This window comes from Solanum stenotomum, chromosome 11 (assembly GCF_019186545.1).
Source record: "Solanum stenotomum isolate F172 chromosome 11, ASM1918654v1, whole genome shotgun sequence".
Classification (NCBI taxonomy): domain Eukaryota; kingdom Viridiplantae; phylum Streptophyta; class Magnoliopsida; order Solanales; family Solanaceae; genus Solanum; species Solanum stenotomum.
In genome coordinates this window covers 29,079,794-29,102,622 of record NC_064292.1, presented here as the reverse complement: position 1 = coordinate 29,102,622, position 22,829 = coordinate 29,079,794, and the positions used below count along the sequence as shown (strand labels likewise).

The following is a 22,829-nucleotide window of genomic DNA, read 5'->3' as shown; positions in this document are numbered from 1 at the left end:
ATACCATAGTTGGTTCATTAATTCTATTAATTCTTCTTCTTCTTCTTCTTCAAATATCTGCTGCCATATCATTTGTTTTTATTCCATAATTTCTATGTTTCTTAATACATACAAGATTAGTATTTTGTAATTTAATATCATTTCATCATGTAAAAAGATATTCATGATTATTTAACCATAATTCCTTTATACCATATGCATAACAAATGATCTATATTAGATTACTATAAATTAGATTATTTTAACATGTTTTCCTATCACTGTTAACGTCGTACTTTCAAAGGTAATTACTTCCTAACAACGCCTTCAACTTTGTTTACTCCCCTCACGGCTTCTTTGCCTATGGTTTCAACCTTAGGATGGCATAGTCTGGAAGTTTTTCCTTTTTTCCTCATATTAACAAACTAAAAAGCATGCTTAAATAATTCTAGTATATAATAACTAAATAAACTTATTTAAATATGCTATGATATTTAGGAATTTATAGATTTTAGCTATGCATAATCATAAATATATGTACCTGTGTGATATCTGGAATATTTTGATCCATAGCCTAGCTTTGAAACTGATATATTTTTATTGAGAGTATTTTGATTACAAAGAGAGGCTTGCTTTCCGTGTAGAAAGTCTTGCCTATTTATGCCATAATGGCTATCTATTTATACAAATATAAGTAACCCTACTATGGTTACTTTATTCTATACTATGGTTACTTTACATCTAACTATAGTTACTTTACATCTTTAATACTATTCATACTTTTGTACATATTACTATTAATCTAACACGTTGCTACTATTACTTTATCTAAAGTCTTCCACTAGCTCTTTACTTTACATAAAGTCTCCCACTATCTTTTCTTTTAATTTCCACTTAGCTTGTCCGCATAACCTTTTCTTTCTATCTTGTCGGCTTTTGTTGCTTCTTGTTTTTACTCCACCTGTACGTCTGGAATTACGTTATCTTCTCCTTGGCATTTAGAACATTGATGATCCGGATATTTGTGTCCAATAGTTTTACAATATCTTGTCATTATTTCTGATGAGATAAAGTTCTTTCTTATAGCTCTTATAGTTGGCTGTTGCTCAGGTTTTAGTAGACTTAGTGCCCATTGCCTGAGTTCTTCCATATCTGCTACTCTGATTTCTCGACAATTTGAATATATCATTGTTTGCTCTATTGAATAATAACTCTATATCGAATTTTTGTTTAAGTAATTAGATGTTAACTCATTTAAGATAGTAGCTATTCCAATAATTCGTTTTCCTGCATAAAATGCTGGTATCTCCACTTTTTGTATTCCGTCTTGTTCTTTTATTTTTTCTGGTATGATCATTTCTCTAGTTAATCCAATTTTTATAACTTGTATGATTGTCTTAATTTCATCATAAAGTATCTCGGCTGGTGCTGAACAGAATCTTATATAAAAAACGGTTCCCTTAGTTATTCTTTTGTAGTGCATGAATGCTTTGTGTAGCTCCGGAATTGTAGCTATTTCATCTCCTGTGTCATGACCCAAAAATGGATGTGATGGCACTCGTCGTATCCCACCAAGACAAGTCTGCCTAAAACCCAATCATTTCTATAAAATGCGGAAATAAAGCAAAGTTCAATAACAATTACTATTATGAAAACAAGTCAACTTAATTCAATCCCCAAAATCTGGTTGTCACGTGCACAAGCCTCTAATGTAAATATTAGAATTGAAATAAAATACGCAAGTCTCAAATGATGTTGTCTTTCAAGTAAAAACAAAATCATAAACAGGAGTAAGGAGGTTCGCTGAGATGACAAACAACTACCTCTCAGATCTCCATAGAAAGCCTCAGAAATGAAGAGAATGAAAGGTATCACGAAGATCCGGGCTTGTAACCTACAAAAGATTGTAGAAGCAAAGGGTGAGTACTAGACCACACGGTACTCAACAAGCAAACCTCTAAACACAAGCTAAGGGTATAGAGTACGGGTACTCCTTACACCCCATCCTAACCTCCATAGCTACAACCTGCATAAAACCAGCCCAACCTAACAATTCACAGTTTACAAATCATACAGCTCAACAACAGCACTCTAACAGATTATATATTCTCAATATTCATCAATAACAAGTTTCACAGAAAGGCACTCACAAGATCAGCAACACACAAGATCAAGTTCATCAATAATAAAAATAATGCAATGCAATGAAATGCAATGTCAAGTGTAGTGATGCATGTCTGACCTAATTATACACACCCGCTGTCTCTCAGTCCGGGACCCATGGGGGACATATCTGTCCATGCATCCATCGCGGCGCGCGATACGTCCCTCGAAATATAATATCCATCGCGGCGCGTGACACGTCCCTCGAAATATAGTATCCATCGCGGCGCGCGATACGTCCCTCGAAATATAGTATCCATCGCGGCGCGCGATACGTCACTCGAAATGGTACATGCTCTTTAATTTCTTATTCTTTCTCAATGCACATAACACTTGTCACAACCATGTCTCTAAACAATACAAATGACATGTTCACACAAATAATGAGGAGATGACCATTTTCATAACATTGCACAAATCACAACAATAGAATCATGATACAACTTCTACAATGATTCAACAAGTCTTTCAAACAATTCTCAACACATCACACAAACAATTGATCACATTACTCCCAAACATATACCACAAGGAAATACACGAATTCCATACAGTTAACAAGGGTTTAGAAATTCACTTGCCTCAATCAATCAAGAATTCACTCCAGGACTTGAGCCTTCCCTTTTCGTTGAGCTTCCAAATCAATGCAATCTATTCAAGTACATAGTCACAATAAGATTTCGAAACTAACAACATCCATATTACTATAGGTTTAGCCTAGACCCATACGATCACCCAAAATCTATAATCAAGTTCCTAAGTTTTAAGCTTAGGGTTAAGTTTCAACTCTTTTCCAATATCATAATTCGAATGGTATTTATATGATACAATAGATCTAATATTTATTTACCTATCTTAATATGCCAAAACTTAACTCTTAATGTGATAATAATAAGAGATTAAGCCAAATTACCAATCATCCATAGAAAGAACACCATCTCCGAACCTAAGAATACATACGTCCTCACTGTATCTCCAATTCAAATTCCTAATTGCTAACCACACATAGTGTAGCAATCATTACCTATCAACTTTTCATATCCTCAATATATCAAACTTGAAGTATAATGTGATAACTACAAAATTTTCAAAATCAAAACCAAGTTACGAAATCAATACTTAACAGTAACTAATGTGTGCTCGTGGAATACTTTTAGAAAGAATATTATTAGTGCATCTATTCAATAATATCACATCCCCTAATCAATGGTCATAATTGCCCTATGATATAGTCCCAGTTCTTGTTGGCAGTAACCCATAAAACAATACTTATACATTAATTTGAAACACCAATATTGGAGAAACTTTAAAACCAACTCGTTACACCCGTAGATCCTCACTATAGTTTAACACAATTTACTGCTATCTAAAACTTACCAATTATTAGCTTATTGTTGGCTATCAATATGTCAAAATATTTCCCACTCCAACTTATCCTTTAAAGACCAAATTCCAATGGAATACATAATTTAAATATTCAATTCTTTTCCATACATGATTATTAGTGGAAAATGTTTGTTAACCAATTGGACTATTTGGTTTTTAACTCTTTCACTTGCAAACACACACACACACACATATATATAAAATCATCATAAAAGCTTAGTTAGATTTCTTACTTGAAGGAAGAGGATTCACTGCTTAAGTCCTCTTTTTACTTTGTGACTTGATGCCGCACCAACTGTACGGTTCTCTCTTATAGTTTAGGTTTAATTTATTTTACATGGCTCACTAAATGGATTATGGACTTGACCCATTACCCAATAACTAAATAAATTAATTATTTAATGAATATCCATCAATTAAATAATCATATTTATCGAATAGTTTAAAATTCTTAAAATTAACTTCACCGACTAATCATGAATGACTCGCGGCAACTATCGGGAGGGGTAAAAATGGTAATTTTATAAAAACATCAAATATGACTTTCCAGATCATTACATCCTGTCTGGGTGTATACTGTGTTTAGTAATCCATAGTTATAACAAGTTGCCACTAGATTTGCATTTGTCTTAGGTATGGCAATTAGTTTATTGTATCCTTGTAGAGTTTGGGTAATATAATCTTCGTGTGGATTTTGGGTAGTTTTAGATCTAGGGTTTTTGTTTACAAAGGTTTGTATTTTGTGAATGTTTTCTATATAGGGTCTGGTTATATGATTATAGATTTTCTTATCCTGTCCTAAGCTGTCTTTGTAGGTACTTATTTGTGGTGGAACAAATATGGGGTTTTGATTTCTAGGTACAAATGGTTTCTCAAATATCTTGTTCATATTTGTATTAACATATCTTTTTTCTTCTTTTGTAGATGATGTGCTACCTGTAGCTACATGTAACAAATTGTTAGTTTGGGTTTTTCGGTGTTTCCCATCGTCACCTTCTAGCTCTTCAGTTTTCAAGTCTTCCGATCGACTTAGCTCCGCATATTTATTGTCATGCTGCTGACCTTTCATTTGTTGTATCTCTTTATCTAGGTTATCTACTTTTGTACAAAGCAATGTCATAGCATTGAATATCTTTTCAATAGCATTTTCGTTGTCTAGATCCGTCTGTGTAGCTTTGTCTTGAAATGTAATCTGCAATGACATTTTTGTTAGTACTTATCACTTCTATTGTAAATGTAAAATTTTGTATATTTAATACTAGTCTCCGTATTTCTTTGGTTGTTACCAAATCTTGTATATTCCTTGTGCTCCACCATTTTACCTTTGTATTATCTGTTCTTACAATAAACTTATTATATACTATATATGGTTCAAAAGCTAATAAACATTTATATAGTGCATATAATTCTTTTCTATTTATTTTCCATTTTATTTTGGGATTTGTAAATGTCCCTGAGTAATATCTACAATGATGTTCTATTTTTTCTTTATCGTATTTATATTTTAATACTCCTCCATAACTTATTTCGCTTGCATCTGATTCTACTATGTATATAAATTTTTTACTTCCATCTGGAAAATATAATTTAGGTAACTTCTTACATAATAATTTTATTTTTTGCATTTGTTCTTGATCTTTTTTATCAAAATAATATTCTACGTCTTTCTTCAATTTTTTGTGCAAAGGTTTTAGATTTTCTGCTAAATTAGGTATATATTCTCTTACCTGATTTACTAATCCTAAAAATGATTGTAATTTCTTTTTCGTATCTATTTGTTCTTCAAAATTTATTATTTTTTGTACTATATGGTTTTGCATTTTTATACCATTCTTATCTATTTGTATTCCTAAAAATTATATCTGATTTTTCATTATTTCTACCTTTTTCTTACTTAAACTTATTCCTGAGTGTGTTATAATATGTATAAATTTTTCTAATAATCTTATATGATCTTCTTCTGTTCGTGAATATAACAATATATCATCTATGTATACTATACAATTTTCTAGTTGGTTAAAATAATTATCCATGAAATGTTGATATCTTCCTGGTGCATTTTTGTATCCAAAAGGTAGTACGTTCCATTTATAAAATCCTTGTGGTACTGTAAAAGCTGTTAATTTTTTATATTCTTGATCTAGCTTTAGATGATAAAATCCTGATTTACAATCAAATTTACTAAAATAATTATATCCTTGTATTTGTCTTACTTTTAATACTTTGTTAGGTATGGGGTAATTATATATTTTTGTTTTCGCATTTAAATTTCTATAGTCAATAACCATACGACTTTTACCTCTTTTCTATTCGCTGTGTTTATTTACTATGAATGCTGGACTTGTATGTTTGCTATTGCTTTCTTGAATATATTTGTTTTCTAATAATTCTTTTATATGCATTCTAAATTCTTTTAAATCTTCAAAATTATATTTCAATGGTTTTTGGGTTATTATACTATTTTCATCAATCAATTCAATTCTTACTTTGGTTTTATGTTTTTCCCATCCTTTTAAGGGATCTTCACTATATAACATATCTAATTTTTCTTGAATTAATTTTAATTTATCTATTGAAAATATTATTAATTCTATATTGTGGGTATTTTCTTTAACATTTTCTAGTTTTTGAGTGATTTTTTCACTTCCTTTAATCCATGGTGTAGGCTTTCTGTTTTTATTACTTACTCTTTTTGCTCCTATCTTTTGTTCGCATGGTGTGGTAAACCACCAATGTGTTTTTGTTATTACATGGGGATATAGTTTTTCTAGAAATGGCATTCCTAAAAGCATGTCTTTATTTATAAATTCATAACTATATATATCTTCTATAGTTAATATTTTATCCCATAGTTGTAACTTTATATTTTTTGCTTTATATGTTATCATACTTCCTTCATTATTAAATCCTGTGACGACTATAGGTGTTTTTAATTTTTCCCATTTTTCATCTGGTAGACAATTATGTTTACACATGTTTTGTTCTGCTCCTGTATCTATCATTGGTGTGTAATATCTGTTGTAGTAATTTTCTACTATTATTTTTGCAAGTATAACATGTACATTTTGTTATTTTTTTCTTTGGTCTAAAAGGTCTTTTTACTTTAGTATTTTTTATGTAATATCTTCTTCTTGGTCTTTTATGTCTGTATTGGGATTTATATTTTTTATATTTCCCTGATTTTCTATATTTCTTTTTATCATAATTATCATTGCATCCGAATTGAGGTGCTATCTTATCTTTACAATATGCTAGGTTTCTGATTATTGTTTTTTTCATTTTTTTGTCTTCTCTATATTTTTCACATATTGCTGAATACCATTTTTGTAGATATCTCATTCTTGCTCCAAGTGTATCTTGTAATCCTGCTTCGTTCCAATCTTTTATTATTTTAGAACTAAATGGTTCTGGTAATTTTGTAAAATATAATTTTCTTATTTCTTTTGAGTCTTCTGCATTATATGTTCCTTTGTAATAATATTCTCTAAATACACATGTATATTCGTCTATGTAGCACATATTACATATAGCTAATTTTAGCATTAAATTTCTATGTAACTGTTTTTCTTTATTCTGCTCTTCTACTTCTGTAGTTGTACTACTGAATACATTTCTTATAGTTATTTCATATTTATTTAATATATCGATTGGTGTAGTCACAATTTCTCCGTCTATTTTCTTATTATTTCTTAATGTTTTTGTACTTTCTTCTGCTAAATTTTGTAACCATAATTTTACTATTCCTATAAGTGTTCTTTCTATATATCCTGGTACTTCTGTCATTCCAATTTTATTATCTATTAGTTGTTTTGATATATATCCTACCCATAGTTGTATTGTTTTGTTTATATCCGTTACGCAATCTAAATCTAAAAATCCATTATTGCGGGATGTTGTAGATGGTGTCCATTTTTTGTTTAGTCTTTTATTCCACAAGCTATTATATCTGTCAGATTCTTCATAGCTAACTGTATAATAATTAGGACTTATTGATTTTGGGTTTTTTACTTCTAGTGTACTCGTACTTGCTTCATTTTTAATTTCTTCCGTATTTATTTCTATCTTATTGTTAATTGTTTCGGTTTCGTCTATTTTTTCTATTATTTCCGTATATGTCTCGCTTATATCTGAGCCTTGTTCTGAGCAGTTTTCATCTATATCAACATTATCAATTCCTATATCTGGGGTTTCTTTAGTCAGTTTTTCCTTAAATTTTTCTATCTCTATTTTTAAGTCTGTTTCTATTTCTTTTTCTTTTTGTTTAGCCGCATATAATTCTTTAAGCATAGTTAGTTCTTTTTCTAAGGCAATTATTTTATTATTTTTCACTTCTTCAATCTGTTGTATTTCTAATTTTGCTTGTTGTTTTATTGTATCTATTTCTTTCTTTCTATCTATTTCTTCATTTTCTCTAGTTATTCGTACCATTGCAGTTAGACTATCTTCTAATCTTACTGTTTCTTTTTCTATCATTAGATATAGATTTTCACCTATTTTTTTATACCTTCTTCCTAAATTTGAAAATATTATTTTTATTTTTAATCCTTCTGGATTTTCGTAGTTTTTTTCTTCTATAGCAAATTTTTCCTTATTCATTTTAAATTGCGTTTCAATTTATACTCTATTTTTTGTGTATATAATTGTAATTTGAATATTTCTTTTCTTTGAGTTAGCAAAGATTTTTGACATACTCCTGCATATATGTTGTATTGTAGTCTTTCTTGCTTATGTTTTAACTCTTGTTGTTTTGTTATTACTGTTCTTATTAATTCGTATCTATGGTTTACTATATTATCCATGTTTACTTCTTTTTTATTACTTAGCTCTGATACCAAGTTGGGGGGGGGGGGTCCTTGGTTATAAGTTAATTTATTCATAATACATCTTTTCTAGAGGTATTAATCTTATGATTTCTTTTATATTTTCTAATATATATTCTATGGAGTGTATGTCATGAGTTTGTTGGAATGTTTCTATATTTTCTTTTATTAAATTGCTCAATATCGTAATATCTATTATAGTTTGTTGCCAATATTGTAAGTATTCTTGGTTTATCATTAATCTGAATATTGAATTTCTAAATCACTTGAATTAATAATTCACATTCAAGAGAGAGTTGAGAGTAGAGTTCAAGAAAGTATTTGAGTTCAATTGTGAATCTTTTGAGATCAACTATCGATTTGAGCTAAGTTTTGAGGAAGTAAGTATAAAAATGAAAAGAGTCAGATACATGAGTTCCATATTGTTATGTAGACCCTCGAGTCGAGTCGTTGATGCCCATATATTCTGCCTAAACTTCATAAATTAAGTAGCTTTGAGAGTAGTAGTATATTCAAGTTCTAAGTCTTGAGTATTGAGTTCCTAACCCTTCTAAGATTATTTTCCCAATCATGGAATCATTTCATGTTACCAATGAAGTCCTTAAGTTGAGTAGTTCATGCCCATAATTCCACATGAACCATATGAGTCGAGAAATCTTGAGATGAGGAGTATCATTGAGTGCTTGAGTTGAGTTGTTCATGCCCATAATTTCGCGTGAACCTTATGAGTTGAGCATTCTTGAAATGACTAGTATCATTGAAGTTCTTGAATTCTGAATTGTTGAGTTCTGAGTATCCAGTTCTTTGTATGGTTATTGAAAACCTTGACTTGAGTCGTTCACGTTCATCATTCGACACAAACCCTATTTTGAGATGTGTTTTACAAATTTTTCTAAACTTGTTTTAAGACTTGATCACTTGAGTTGAGAAAGAGTAGAGTTGAGTTGAGTCATTTTCTTTAAAATGATATATGGGAACTAAGTATTCCCAAGAGTAAATGTTTTCACATTTAAAAGAGGAGGAAATTGAGATTTCCAGAAGAGTTTTTAGCAGTTGAGTAACATCTTTTTTTAGTGAATGATTTTTGAGTAATAATTTCAAACCACAGAAAGAATTATGTTTTTAAAAGATATGAGTTGAGTACATTTTGGAGTAGTATTGAGCAACAATATGGGGACAAGTTCAGATAACTCAAGTCTCCATAAACCATTTAGTCGACGTGGGTACAAAGGGTCATACTTTTTAGATGATTCCTTAATGCTTTTTAGCATAGACTAGTGGATCCACTTAGTTGAGAGGTCTAATACCTTGGCAAAGTATAGGATAGTTCTGGTAGAGTGGGCGAGACGCTGTTTCGTAACACAGCTTACAGTGATGGTTGTCGGTTAAAGAAACTCCTATAGAGTTATATTTTATTTTTATATATACTAATTGAGTTATTATTGTATTTTTCAATACATTGGTTTGCTATCTACTATTTTAAAAGCTTTCCATATATAATACATCTTTTACTGTTGCTTTATCCTTGAGTATCATGAGTTGAGTATTTTATTCTTGAGTTGATTTTAGTTGAGTGAGTTCAGAAGGGGTAAGTATGTTTCCTTTTTATCATGTTCAAGCCTATGCTTATGCCTTAGAATTTCCCTTACATGCTCGTACATTCCACGTACTGAGTCATTTGGCCTACATCGTTTGATGATGCAAATACATGTATTCATGGCAGTGTGGAAGCTCCCTGGGAGGACTCTACGCTCCTCTATAACAATTTGGGCGATCTTCTCTTTGTCATTAATCATCTTGGCATCCCGACAGATTTTCCATTGGCCCTCAACACATCATCTATTTGGATCACCGGTTACTGGAGTAGGGTTATCATTCCTTAGTATGGGTACTGACTCTGAGCTAGTGGTCTCATTAGATGAGGCTGCATATTCATTCTGGCTGGACACAGTGGCTGACTTGGCATTGGACCCCGAAGCATGGGCAGACTCGGACCCTGAAGCATGGCTGGACTCAGAACTCGAAGCATGGGTAGACTCGGAGCCAGACGCAGACCCAGTAGTTGTACTGGAAGCAGTCCTAGTTGGTGACCCAATTAATGTGTGCTCCTCATCATATTGGGAGACAGTGACTATGTCGGCGATCACCTTCTAGGGGGTGCCTCTGGTGGCTCGGGGTGCAGTGGGAGAAGTCCTTGTGTTGGGTGGAACGTATACTGGATCTTTTTCTGTGTTCGTGTCCTCATCGATTAACCTGAAGCTAGGAGCGACCTATTTTGACTTGCCCTATTTTGAGTAGGTAACTAGCTTCTTGGGTGCCCCAAGTACCTGTGGAAGCGATATTAGTGCCAAAACTAACCATAAACAAACTAAAAAAATTTAGAACTATAAACGAACAGTAACAAAGTCCCATGAAAATTTCAGACATAAGCTACAGTGGCCATCCACGGAGGAGACCTACGGTCCGTGGAACCCTTCCATGGATTAGAGGACCAACAATATTGGTCGCAGATGGAAACCAAGGATGTACAGAATGGTCCGTAGATTGATCTACGGACCGTAGTCCACATCCATGGTTTCACACTTGGTGAAACTTCAGGTGCATCCAACCACGAACCTAATCGACGGTCCGTAGACGGGGTATCGTGGATGTGATCTGTGCCAGATTTCAGACATTCTTTATTTTGAAGTCCACATCTTAGACCATATTCAAAAATATCCTAGTCTAACCAAGTATTTCAACATTGAATCATGCTAGTTTTTCATTGTCAGGATTCCGATTAATCATTTTAACCAAGTATTTATGATAAACTTTGGAACCCTAAGTCGAAACTTACATTTAGACTTATAATCACATACAATATGGCAACACATTCACTATCTATCATTCCAAGGGTATTGTAACTTCCAATTTTATCATGCAATTACATCTAACAATTACCCTAGGTCAAGACCCGACTCCTGACTTTCTATATTCAATCTATGAACCGAAATTCAAAGTGAAGGGAAAGTCTTTTACCTTACAAGCAACGAGGAGTGGGGTGATTGCGTGACGACACTAAGCTTTGCAAGAACAAAGAATTACCTCTTCGTGACCAACCCGAACACCGGACCTTGTGGAAATTTTTGGAGAGGAAAGGGAATTTAGGAGTTTGGGGGCAAAGGAAGGGAGAATTAATTGGGGAGCGATGGAGTGATTATTGAGTGATTTAAGGAGTTTGGGAAGTTATGAAACGGTTTGGGAGTAAATGAGGGAAGTGGAAGGATTTAAAATAGGATGGGTCTGGGTCGGCTCAGGTAGCACTAGGGTTCTGGACCCAAGATACCCCGTCTACGGTCCGTGAATCGATCTACGGTCCGTAGATTGGGACCGTAGATCACTCTTACACTTGGACAAGTTGTAGGGACTTACCTGGGACCTACAGACACCATCCACGATCCGTGGATGGATCGATGGACCGTCGATGGGGTCCGTAGACTCTGCACCACACCATTTTCTGCAGAATTTTCATAGCGTACATGTACATGTAGCAACCATTAAGCTATTCTTTTTACCTTTTTTGGACACTTTTTTTAGACACGGACCCTATGCTAAATCTAGCCAACACACAATAAAAAAAACTAAAACGCCTATCTAAATTACTACAGAGAATAAACTAAACACAAAAACTGCTAGATGGAAAATGAAAACCTATTGTTGGCTATATTGTACATCTTGGGTTGCCTCCCAAGCAGCGCTTGATTTAATGTCGCGGCACGACGCATGCCTCTTGATTACTCAGACTTCATCAAGATGATAGGCTTCAATCACTTCTTGCACACTTTCAGCATTTTCCAGATAGATCTTGATCCCTTGCCCGTTACCTTGAACCTAGTTCGTTTGCTATTTTCACGATCAACTGCTCCATGGGGGAGCACTTTTGTGAGCAAAAATGGCCCAGTCCATTTGGAGTTGAGTTTGCTTGGAAACAAGCGCAACCTAGAGTTGAATAGAAGCTAAAGATCACCAACCACAAATTCTCGCTTTTCAATTCTTTGATCATGATACCTCTTCATCTTCTCTTTGTACAAGGCTGAACTTTCATAAGGTTTTAGGAGAAACTCATCAAGCATATTCAAGTCATTCATTCTTTGATTAGATGCAGCGCCCCAATCCAAATTTAGCTTCTTCATTGCCCACATCGCCTTATGCTCTAGCTCTACCGGTAAATGACAAGATTTCCCATATATAAGTTGGTAAGGAGACATACCTATAGGGGTCTTGTATGCAGTGCAATAGGCCCATAGAGCATCATCAAGCTTCCTTGACCAATCCATTCTATTAGCATTCACAGTCTTCACAAAAATCTGTTTGATGTCTCTGTTGGACACTTCAACTTGTCCGCACGTTTGTGGATGGTAAGGAGTGGCTACATTGTGGAGGACTCCATACTTCACAAGTAGCGCCTTGAACAACTTATTACAAAAGTGGAACCTCCATCATTGATGATCGCCCTCGGGGTACCAAATCTGGAGAAGATATTCTTTTTCAAAAATGCGGTGACACTTTTGCCTTCATTGTTGGAGAGCGCAACAACTTCTACTCACTTCGATACACAATCCACCGCAACAAGAATATACTTAATCCCATGTGAACTCACAAATGAACCCGTAAAATCAATGCCCCATACATCAAACAACTCTATCACCAATATATGATTCATAGGAAACTCTTGCCTCTTTGAAATTCCTCCTTCTCATTGGCAACGATCACAAGACTTGGCGAAATCATGAGCATCTTGGTGGATGGTACGCCAGTAGTAACCACACTGCAAAATCTTATGCGCAGTCCGAATACCACTATGATGCCCTCCAATAAGCGATGAATGACATGCTTCAAGTACATTCAACATCTCGACCTCGGGCACACAACGACGAATAATCCCATCAGCAAAACTACAAAACAAGTAAGGCTCATCCCAAAAAAATTTCTTCACATCATGCATAAACTTTTTCCTTTGGTGAAAAGATAAGTCCGGGGGCACCAAATCGCTTGCCAAATAATTAGCAAAGTCTGCGAACCATGGAATCAGATCATGAGAGTCAGCCAATACCTGCTCATTTGGAAAAACATCATTAATTTCGCCCCTATCTCCAATCTTTAGCATAGCCTCTTCATCTAATCTGGACAGGTGATCGGCAACTTGATTTTCAAACTCTTGATTTTACTACAAAATCAAACTCTTGCAGCAATAATACCCATCTAATCAATCTTGGTTTTGCATCTTTTTTCGCCATCAAGTACCTCAATGTGGAATGGTCACTATGCACTATGACCTTAGTACCAAGCAAGTAGGATCAAAATTTCTAGAATGCAAAAACCACCGCAAGAAGTTCTTGTTCAGTCACAGTATAATTCTTCTAGGCCACATTTAGAGCCTTGCTAGCATAGTAACTAGGGTAAATAATTTTCTCTTTCCTCTGTCCTTGTACCACACCTAGCGCCACTCCACTTGCATCACACATTACATCAAACGGTTGTCCCAAATCAGGTGATATAATGATAGGTGCAGTAACCAACTTCTCCTTCAACTCTCCAAATGCTCTAAGACAAGCATCATCAAAGTAGAACTTACACTTCTTCTCGAGCAGTTTGCACAAAGGATTTTCAATTTTTGAGAAATCTTTGATGAATCTCTTGTAGAAACCTGCATGCCCTAGAAAACTCCTCACACCTTTTACAGAGATAGGTGGGGGAAGTTTTTCTATTACTTCAACTTTCGCTTTATCTACCTCAATGCCCTTTTCAGAGATTCTATGACCTAGAACTATCCCTTCTTTCACCATAAAGTGGCACTTCTCCCAATTGAGCACCAGGTTGCAATCTTCACACCTTTTAAGTACCTCAACCAAATGATTCAGACATCGATCAAAAGAGTCCCCTACCACAAAGAAATCATCCATAAATACCTCAATAGTGTCCTTCACCATATCAGAGAATATCGACATCATACAACGTTGGAAGGTTGCTGGAGCATTGCACAACCCAAAGGGCATTCTTTTGAAGGCGAAAGTCCCAAAAGGGCAAGTGAAGGTGGTCTTCTCTTGGTCCTCCGGAGCTATAGAAATCTGATTGTAGCCCGAATAACCATCAAGAAAACAATATCAACCCTTTCCAGCAAGTCTATCTAACATCTGATCCATGAATGGCATAGGAAAATGGTCCTTTTCTGTCCAAGCATTTAGCTTCCGGTAGTCTATGCAGACTCTCCATTCAGTCACGAGCCACATCGGAACAAACTTGTTTCTCTCATTAGGAACCACAGTAATCCAACCTTTCTTGGGCACACATTAAAAATGTCCCCAACTACTATCTGCAATGGGATAGATAACTCCAGCGTCCAACCACTTGATGATTTCCTTTTTAACTACCTCTTGAATAGGTGGATTTAATCTTCTTTGGTGCTCAACACTAGGTTTGTGATCTGGCATGAGTTGTATTTTGTGGGAACAAATATCGGGAGGAATCCCATCAATATCCGCAATAGTCCACCCAATAGCTCGCTTGAACTTCTTTAACACAGTCACAAAACGCTCTACTTGTTTCGCATTTAGATTTGCCGCAATGATGACCGGCAAAGTGTTATCTCTGCCCAAGACTACATACTTCAAATGTGGTGGTAGAGCCTTAAGCTCCAATTTCTGTGCCTCCACAATGGATGGTCTCACTGGTGGAGACTCACGATTCTTCATGTCTAACTTATGCTTCTTTTGTTTTGACCGATATTCACACCTATGAGTGCAGCTACCAAATCATCGTACTCTTCAATACCATCACTATCGAAATTCATCATAACTGCTGCTAGTGCCCCAACACCGAGTCGATCTTAAATTTGCACTTCTGCTCCACTCTCAACTCTGTAAGTTATAGAAGATACCATTTGGAGCTCAACACTCTGCTTCATGCACCTACAAATATTGAAAGTTGCTTCTTCATTGTTCAGTCTGAACTTCATCTATTCCTTTTCCATATAAACCAACGCACGCCCTATGGCAAGGAATGGTTTCCCTAGGATGATGGGAACCTCTAAATCAACCTCACAGTCAAATCTGCCGGAAAAATGAAAGACTCCACTTTCACTAGCACATCATGGAGTACACCAATGGGCCTCTTCACAGTTCGATCGATCATTAGTAACCTCATTGTAGTGGGCTTTGGGTCCCCTAGAACCAATTTCTTGTAAATAGACAATGGCATGAGGTTGATGCTAGCACCAAGATCACATAATGCCTTAGCAAAGTGTAACAATCTGATAGTACATGGAATCGTGAAGGCACTAGGATCCTCCTTCTTTTGCACAAGAGACCTTGTAGCAATAGCACTACAATGTTGTAATCTATCATCATCTTCAAAACTCACAGACCTCATCTTTGTTACCATATCTTTCATAAACTTTGCATACCCAGGCATTTGCTCCAAAGCTTCTATCAATGGAACGTTGATGGAAAGCTGCTTCAACATAGTAATAAACCTACGATATTTACCATCTTCAGTCTTCTTCACTAACCTCTGTGGGAAAGGTGGTGGAGGTCTAGGTATGGGGACCACTTTCTGAGATATCTCAACTTCTTTCTCTATCGCAGTCTCAGACTCTTATCTAACCTCTACCACATAAACTTCTTTTCTAATCTCAACATCCACCACAGACGGCATAGGTGGATCTAAAGTTTGCTTACCCCTTCGAGTAGTAACTGCCATACAATGACCGTCATTCTTTGGATTATGGATAGTGTTGCTAGGAAGAGTACCAGGTTGACGTGGGTTTACTGTAGTAGACAATTGGGTCATCTGCTGCTCTAGGTGCTTTACTAACATTGCATGGGCATCAACCTTTTGACCAATACCAGAAAAGTCGTTTCTCATCTCCTTCACTTTCTCATTAGTTGCATCAAACCTTCTCATCATCTTTTGCATCATATCTTCAATACGCGCCATATTGCCTCTAGCTTCCCTAGTACCAGATTCCTAATTTTGAGGGGGAACATAAGGTCCAACCCGATTATTTCTATTGCCATAGTTGTTCCTGTTGTAGTTGTTGTTGCGATTGAAGTTCCCATCCCAGACATATTGACCCTCTCGATTGTAATTGCCATAGTTCCGACCTTGGTTTCCTTGACCTCGGTGCCAATTTTCCGCGTTGGATCCTTGGGTGTTTGGTCAGAAACCCCCCATCTGATCATTCACCGCATAAGCATCTTCTTCGTAGTAACACTCTTCAATTAGTGGTGGCATTCTCGTCAAGTAATTCACATCATTTACCTTCTCTGCACCTCCGCTCACATTCTTCAACACCAACCCCAACTCGGTCATCATCTGAGCCATCTCCTCACGAATCTCTTCCGCAGACTGGGTGTTTGTATTCTGAATGGCAAATGTTTTTCTCCCAGTATTTGACCTCCTAGTGATCCATGCTCTATTGTTGCAAGAGATCTTCTCCAATTTTTTAGAAATCTGTGCATATGTGCAGTCTCCATATGAATCTCCTACAATAGTATCAAACACTACTTTATTGTTGTCATCCTGACCTCGATAGAAATATTTCTTCAGCGACTCATCATCAATACAGTGATTTGGGACGCCTCTTACGAATGCAGTGAATCTGTCCCAAGAGCTACTCACACACTCTCCAGGTAATGCTACAAAATTGTTGACCTTGTCTTTGTGATTGAGCTTCTTGGACACTGGATAGTACATTTCTCGGAACACATCCGTCAGTTGGTCCCATGTAAAGATTGAGTTATAAGGAAGCTTAGTGAACTATACTGCAACATCGCCTGTCAGTGACAGAGGGAACACTCGTAATCCGATGACATCCATATCCAAGTCTGGTCTACCTACACAACTTTTGCAAACCACCCTTAGCTTGGCTAAGTGAGCATGTGGGTCCTCCGATGGCAATCCTGGGAATAAGCCCCTTGTTGTAAGCATCTGCATCAGGCTACTAGTCACCACAAATGTGTGCCCTGGAGGTAGAGGGGGTAGGACAATAGGTCCATCAGAGTCTGCTATATTGGCGTTGGCCCGATAATTGTCACGTTGTCGTGGGCCTAGTGGATCGTGCTCCCTTAATGCATCTCCTAATTGGTTGTCAGCTGGAACTTGGTTGTCCCTACCAACTACCCTCGGTTGTTGTAACTCAACTGCATCACCTGAATTTCCTCTGATAGGATTAACTGGATCTCCTGGATTGTTCATTCTTCGTAAAGTGTGGTTCAACTCTGGATCGTAAGGAGTAAGTGGTTCACCCTGGCTCCGTGTACTTGACATACACTAGAGTCAGAACCTGAGAAAGACAAAAACAAAGAGAAAAAGTAAAATTAGGAAATATTTGACTAGTTTCAATAATGTAGTTAATATAATTCTAAAAGCCAAATCTTCCCCGGCAGCGGCGCCAAAATTTGATACGCTCAAATTAGACCTCCCTAAAGAAGCATAAGTGATCGTTATCAAGTAAAGAACCCAACTTGTAGGTTGGGATCGATCCTACGAGAAAAATGGTTTAGACTTTACTTTAATCAACAATTATATTCAATTAGACAAATTACTTCCAGAAATAAGTAATTAAAAAAAGGGGGAGATTTGTGAAACAAAGTGTAATAAGTCAGTAAGTAATCAATAAATAACAGTCAATTTCGGTTGTTATCAAGATGAGAGAATTAACTAGGGCATAAGTGTTCCCCACAAGTTCATAACGCAGTAATCCTATTAATAGAAATCCTTTCCTGGTGTACTACATGCAAAGTGATAAGTTAGGTATCTCTAAATTCTTGGTTCGGCATCTAGAGAATTTCACCCCGCACCTTAGTCCGGGTACGTGTGTATAATTTACCAACCCTTACCTTTATCTCATGTTAGACATCATAATCGCTGTTTGGCTTAGTTATTACTTTGCACCAATCGACACTAGCCTATTTGATAGTAACATACTAAATCTATGTTGATAATTCTTTTTTTGTTAATTACCTCCTTGGTCTGGCAAGTAGAAACAAGGTGAGTTCTAACGCGTGAACTCGTTAAAAAGACTTTTAAACGAAAGAATTATAAATGCATGCAACAACACTATTCAAGAATTGCTTATTTATTATTCATACTTTGTTAATCGCTTATGGTTCCCATAACCCTAGTTGTGGAGTTTAGTTACCCATAATCATATGAACATAATTAATTGTTTTAGGTGAAATAATTATGAACTTACGTAAGAAGAATGATAAACCCAGGAATTCAACTTGAATTGCAACACCAAAATCTTCAAAATGACCTTAGGAAATTAAGAATTGCTAAAGTTGCAAGTTAATGTCCCAAGTCAAGAACTAGAATAAAATAATCTCCAACCCCCAAAAATGAGGTTTACATGCCCTATTAATAGAAAACAAATCCTAAATTAAAAGGGAAACAAATTAAGGAAAGTTTGTTCAGGCACGCGTCTTCATTCCACGAGACTGACTCAGGGACCCCTCAATGGATATACTGTCCGTGAGTCCCTTCCGTCAGCCAGGACTTAGAAAATATTTCAGCTTCCAAAAATCAGCTTCTCTGAAGCAAACAACGGAACTGTAGTATGGATCGTAGTCGATCTACGGTCCGTCAATCTCCTTCCGTAGCTCCACAGTTGGAATCTTCAAAAATTAGGTACTGGAACCCTCGTAGTATCAATATAAGGACCGCAATGGCCACCGTGGTTCCACACTTGGTTAGATTTCCCTAATTTGCCTTCCATGCCTTGTCTGCTGATCTACGACACCATCTACGGAGCGTCAATGGACCTACGGTCCATAGATGCCCTTTTCTGCATTTCTTTCAGCTGTCTCTTTACTTCCGCGCCTGAACATCTTTCCTGCAAAATATGATAAAAACACATAAAAACTGATACAAAAAGGCCCTAGATACACACAACTTGTAAGTGATATGTATTAGAAATACCGTAAACTCACGGTATATCATGGATTCCTTTCGCTCATCAGCTCCTTAGAATTCAGTCAGATTCTTGAGTCCCTATTTATAACTAGACCTAGGGTTTCTACAACCTTAGCAGATTATCATGAATTAGTTATTTACATGTTCCAAATCATATTATCATGTTATTACGCCATTTCTTGCATGAATTTCAGAACCCTAGCTATGCACTTCTTTAGTTCTTCAATTACATATGCTAGGTCTGATATTTCAATTATTTCAGATATACATGCCTCGGTTTTTGAATGTTTCATTATCAATCTATTAATGTACATTCTCAGTTTGGATGTCAGGTTTAAGCTATCTAGTATATTACCGTATTTCAATCATAATGTGTTAATCACTTAATCTCTTGGGAGTAGCATAATATCGAGTTGGACTAGGGTTCAGCGTACCCGAATAGTCACAGAACTACGAGCCACGTAGTTTGTAAGTCCTCTTTGTGGGCATCACTTTATTGATCTTGCCAACATTCCTCTATACCTTTGACCGGCTTTATTTGGTCTTGTCGATGGGGCGTATACATCGGACTCCACAACTGGCTCATGTGGTTTTAATATCAGTTATTAGTATTTCCTACAGTTCAGTTAGATTGCATTGCATTGACCACATTTCAGTACAGTTGGTATTCAGTTTAAGCATGTTATAAATTGGCCATTGCCTTTAGTTAGAAACGTATTCAGTATCTATATTATGTTCAGATTATATTCTTGCTTTATTGCTTGTTCAATAATATGTTTATTTCAGCTTTACTCTATCCTACATGCACAATATCTTTAAATTACTGACGCATACATTGCGCTACATCTTCTCGTGATGTAGGTTCAGGTCCTCAGTCGTCAGATCACGCATAGATCGATTACCGATCTTCAATTTCGCAGCATCAGTGGTAAGTCCTCATTCTTCGAGGACTAGCGACATGTTTATATTTATTGCTTTTAGTCTTTAGTTTCAGTTTTTTTAGATCTAGTTGGGGATTGTCCTAACATTTCTAGTCAGTTAGAGGCTTATTTCAGACATAGTTAGTTTTAGCTTAGTATTTGAGTTTGATTACTCTTTTGTATTCAATCTCTTAGCTTTCATATATTCAGACAGTATATGGGTATTCCCCATCATTTCAAATTTACTTCTGATTTAAGCTTCCGAATTAGTTTATTATTATTAGTATGCTCATGTCATGCCAACAGGGTTAGCTTGGGGTCATTTATGATCCTAGGTCCCGTGTCCGCGTCCTGGAGGTAGCTTTGTGGGATGACAAACTTCGTATCAGAGCATTAGGTTCAAGAGTCTTAGGATGTCTGAAAGGTCGCACTAAGTAGATTCTTTTTCGTGGGTGTGAAAGTGCGCACCACATGTAATGAGAGGGAGGCTAGATAGTGTTTTAGGAAAAATCTTCACTCTTTTGTTATACTTACCGTGCGTTGGTATGATCTCCTTTGTAATCCATCGTTATGCGCTTAAGATTATGCCTCCTCGAAGAGCTTACAATAGGAATGTTAATGCACGCAATGCTAACATAGTTCGTCTAGTCCCAGACTATGAGGTTTCGAACATAGAGTTTTAGAATCTGATTCAGCTTTTAGCTCAGAGTATGACCAACTAGAACAATCAGCTGGTTCAAGTCCCTACTAATAGATATGGTGGATAGTAGTAGCTAGGGTTTGAGATTTTGTACGGATGAATCCGCTTGAGGGTTTAGGGTCACAAGTTGGTGAGGACCAACAAAACTTCATTGATAAGGTTAAGAAAATCATTGGAGTGATTCAAGTGACTGGTAATGATAGGGTAGAGTTGGCATCCTACCAACTTAAGGATGTTACTCACTTATGATACAATCAGTGGAAAGACAACAGGGGTACTTTACCTTTTGTAACTCCAAATATAGCATTAATCTTAGGTGTCAGTCCAAAAAATATCTGAGACCCTTCTCAGTCTATATTCCAGTTGGTGACCCAGTTATAGCTAGACGGGTATATAGAAATTGCCCTGTCATAGTCTCCCAGAAACTCATTTTAGAAGATCTTGTAGTGTTAGAAATGATAGACTTTGATGTCATTCTAGGAATGGATTGGTTACTTTCTTATTATGCCTCAGTCGATTGTAGAACTAGCATAGTTCATTTTTAGTTTCGAGAAAAACCAATTTTAGAATGGAAGGGTAATAGCTTAGCATCTATAGGTTGATTCATTTCGTACATTAAGGCTAGAAATATGATCTCTAAGGGTTATCTCTATCAACTAGTTCGGGTTAAGGATTCAAGCTTCGAAACCCCAACTCTTGAGTCAGTTCATGTAGTGAACGAGTTTCCCAAAATGTTTCGAGAAGATCTTCCTAGAGTTTCTCCCGAAAGGGAAATCGACTTTGAAATTGATCTTCTTCTAAATACCCAGTCTATTTCTATTCCTCCTTTCAGAATGGCTCCAGCTGAGCTTAAGGAATTGAAATAGCAGTTGAAAGACCTAGATAAGGGTTTCATCAGACCTAGTATTTCTCCATGGGGTGCACCAGTGTTGTTCGTGAAGAAGAAAGATAGTTATCTCAGAATGTGCATTGACTATAGGCAGTTGAAAAAAGTTCTAATCAAGAAAAGTATCCCATCCCCAAGATTGATGACTTGTTTGACCAACTTCAGGGTGCTAGTCATTTCTCAAAGATAGACCTCAGATACGGTTATCATCAGCTTAAGGTAACGGATAGTGACATTCCAAAGACAACCTTCAGAACTCGGTATGGTCTTTATGAATTCGTAGTTATGTTAATTAAAATAACCAACGCTCCTGCAACTTTCATGGACTTGATGAATAGACTGTCTAAGCAGTATTTGGACTTATTCATTATCATTTTTATTGATGATATCCCCATTTATTCTAAAAATGAGGAAGAATATGCGAGTCATTTGAGGGTTGTTCTGCAAACTCTCAAGGATCGCTAGTTATTCGCTAAGTTTAGAAAATGTGAGTTTTGGTGGCAGTCAGTTGCTTTCCTTTGGCATATTATGTCTAATGAAGGGATCCGAGTGGATTCTCAGAAAATAGAAGCAATCAAAGATTGGCCCAGACCTACCTCTCCTACAGATATCAAAAGTTTCTTCGGTCTAGTAGGTTATACAAAAGATTTGTGGAAGGATTTCATCCATAACCTCTCCATTGACTAAATTGACCTACAAAAAGGTCAAGTATCAGTGGTCAGATGATTGTGAGAAAAGCTTCACAGAACTGAAGACTAGGTTGACTACAACTCATGTTTTGACTCTATGAGAGTGGTCAAATGGTTATGTTATATATTGTGATGCTTCCAGAATTGGCCTAGGTTCTGTGTTGATTTATCTTGGTAAGGTTATAGCTTATGCTTCTAGATAGCTTAAGGTACATGAGAAGAACTACCCGACTTATGACCTCGACCTAGCAGCAGTGGTGTTTGCGCTAAAGATTTGGAGACATTACTTGTATGGTGTTCACGTAGATGTGTTCATAGACTATAATAGACTTC

The 22,829-nt window shown here is 36.0% G+C and overlaps 1 pseudogene; it reads right to left on the bottom strand.

Annotated features, from left to right (window-relative positions):
* Positions 1–931: 931 nt before the first annotated feature.
* On the bottom strand, positions 932–4,732 carry LOC125845457 (uncharacterized; annotated as a pseudogene).
* Positions 4,733–22,829: the final 18,097 nt, after the last annotated feature.